Here is a 2,781-nt window from a genome sequence, read left to right on the forward strand (position 1 = left end):
TCGCACATACAAATTTACATACTCACACAATTCACACTGCCGAAAACCGGTGCGGAATACACACGTACCCGTCTTGCCTGCCTTCTCTCCTCGTTCTTCCTTTCATCCAGCGTTGTCTTCGTCGAATGGTGTGCACGCGTTAAAAATTATTCCTGCTTGCCTCCCCCGCGCTGTTCCCAAGTGCTGCGCTAGCGTGCTGGATGATCGTCCCTACCTTCCTGCCGCCTCTCCTCTACCAGGCGCGTTCCTGCCTTCGCGAGCACGTTGGAGCGCGAGCACGTTGGGGGATCGTTCCTGCCTTCCTGCCGCTTCTCCTTCGTCCGGCGCTAACGCGTTGAATGATCGTTCCTGCCTCTCCTGTCCTTTTTGTTTTTGGCACTGCTGGTGAAAGAGGGAAATATTATCTATTTTGAAAACCGCTGTTCCATTTAACGCGAAGCATGATACTTACCAACCAATTAATTATTTCTATCGTGGTCCGTGCTCACTTCCGTTTGTGCGTGTGTTACGATTTGCTATAGAAAACGAAATTGATTTGATATCACCAATTATTAATACCATTCAGTTTGATACAGATTGATACAATCCTTTATTAAAAGCTGTACTTACCAAATAGTTTTTCCGTACTGGTTTCACGAGAGAAAAAAACGGGCACGCATCGACGTAGCCTACCGCTTGCAAACTTGATTTCACACTACCACATTTTCATGTGAACGCGAAGCAGCGCCTTCCTCTGGTGGCTATACAGGTATTCCCCGATATACGCCATACTCGATATACGCGATTTCGCTATAAGCTTTTTTTCTAAATTTTAAAGTTTTTTGAGCAAATTGTACTAATTTGACACATCGAATATCAAATTCTAAATAAATTCCCTTTTGATCGAATATTAAAAGCCATTTCAAAAGGTGTACAATTGTAATCTTCAGTTGAATCAGATCAAATAACTAATTAAGTGGTAAATCCTACCACTTCAAGCAAAATTATACGAAAATTAGCTATAATTTGACTGAAAACTCGACATTTGCTAATATTCGAGATACGCTATTGCCTCCGGTCCGCATTAATAGCGTATATCGGGGAGTACCTGCAAGATGATACAAAGAGCGGACGAGAGAAGATCGCTTGCGTGAACGCTTGGTGTAGCAAGCGAAATTGGACAAGTCCCAGAAAAGCGAGACGCAAGAGTTTCTCTCTAACGATGGAAAGAGAAGAACCATATGAAACATGAGGATGGTTGGTGTGACACAGCCAAGTTGCGAGCAAAAACTGACCAACACCCAGAAGAGCAAGACAGAATGAAAATTTTTCTGAATGTTAGAATGAGAAAAATGATAGATACACATAAAAATCGCGCGATAATGCCGGTTGGGTTTCTTCGCGCCAACTTTGCCTGTATTTTCAATGAGCCAAACGATTTTACCCCCTCCTACACGCGATGTATCCTAAAGCACGCTTGTCGCGGCAACGTTCACCACATACACACACACATCTCCACACTCAGGGTACGACATCTTCCCTGTTGCTGTTCTGGACTCAGACAAAATTTGTGTTTCTACACTTATTGTTCAAAAAAGTAGTAGCTCTTAGGATCTGAATTTACAAACAAATATCAAAATTTTATGTTCTGCTAATGATATTGCACTAAATTTAATTGCACTACATTAAGTTTTTACATATCTTTCGTAAAAGTTCGTCAGAGTATGAAAATGTCGATACAATTTGTCATGAATAATTAAATTTTAAGATTTTCGCACATAAAATTATGACGCGCGCTGTGTGTGCGGCGGCGTAATTCGCTACTCGTATAGCCGTCTCGCTTCTTCTTGTGTGTGCTTTACCGTTGCTCACCGCTTCAAGAACATTGCTGCTCACACACACGTCAGTCTGTGGCAAACAATTGGAGGGGGAGGATGTGTCGGTTTGCTCCAGAAATCGTGTGTGATTTTGGTGTTCTGGATTTGGTTCCATCGCTGTTTGTTTTGGTGGAATTGAAAAGGTAAGAATCATCAACTGATGTAAAACTGTGAGAGTAAGATGATGCTGATGGTGACTGATTATTTTCTTTGTTTCTTTTCCTGCTTTCATCCACTGATAGTGTCGAGCATCGCCGAGGATGTGATCGAATGCGGAATATTCGAAACGAGGAGATTCATTCCGGATTTTGTTTGCAATAAGGTAAGTTATGAAAACACACAAAGCATACCAAAAAAGAGTGAGTAATCTTATTCTTAACTTTCATTTCTTCAACAGCGCTGAACTAATCCTCCAGCTTACAGGACGGCAAAGGTACACGCACAAACGTGCACACATCAGCCTTCTCGGAGAACGAGAACACGGGAGGGGGAGACCGGCAACGTATAGAACCTTTACGCTCCCTCGTGCGTTCGTGCGTGCGTGCGCGCGCGCGTCTATGTGTGTGTATGTGTGTGCATGCCTGCGTGCGTGGCTGTGTGTGTTTTTGCCGCTTCGCATAACGAGATCCTACGGGATCACCTTGCGAAAAACACCAAGAGAGGGGGAGGGGTAGGTATGTGTGTATGTGTGTGTGTATGTGTGCTTGCATGCGTGCATGGCTGTGTATGTGTGTGTATGTGTGCTTGCATGCGTGCGTGGCTGTGTATGTGTGTGTATGTGTGCTTTTGCTGTTTGGCGATCTCCTACGGAATCACCTTGCGAAAACACGTGGGGGGGGGGGGAGGAGTGAGGTGTGTGTGTGCTTGCCTGCGTGCTTTGTGTGTGTGTTTTTGCGTTCACGTTCTACGGGATCACTTTGCGAAA

General features: G+C 44.1%; 1 long non-coding RNA gene across 1 annotated transcript; it reads left to right on the top strand.

Annotated features, from left to right (window-relative positions):
* The first annotated feature begins 1,379 nt into the window (after positions 1-1,379).
* LOC125907260 (uncharacterized) lies at positions 1,380-2,557 on the top strand. Its single transcript, XR_007452529.1, has 2 exons — positions 1,380-2,178; positions 2,254-2,557. It is a non-coding gene; the product is annotated as an uncharacterized LOC125907260 (long non-coding RNA).
* The last annotated feature ends 224 nt before the right edge of the window (positions 2,558-2,781 follow it).

This window comes from Anopheles coluzzii, chromosome 3 (assembly GCF_943734685.1).
Source record: "Anopheles coluzzii chromosome 3, AcolN3, whole genome shotgun sequence".
NCBI lineage: Eukaryota > Metazoa > Arthropoda > Insecta > Diptera > Culicidae > Anopheles > Anopheles coluzzii.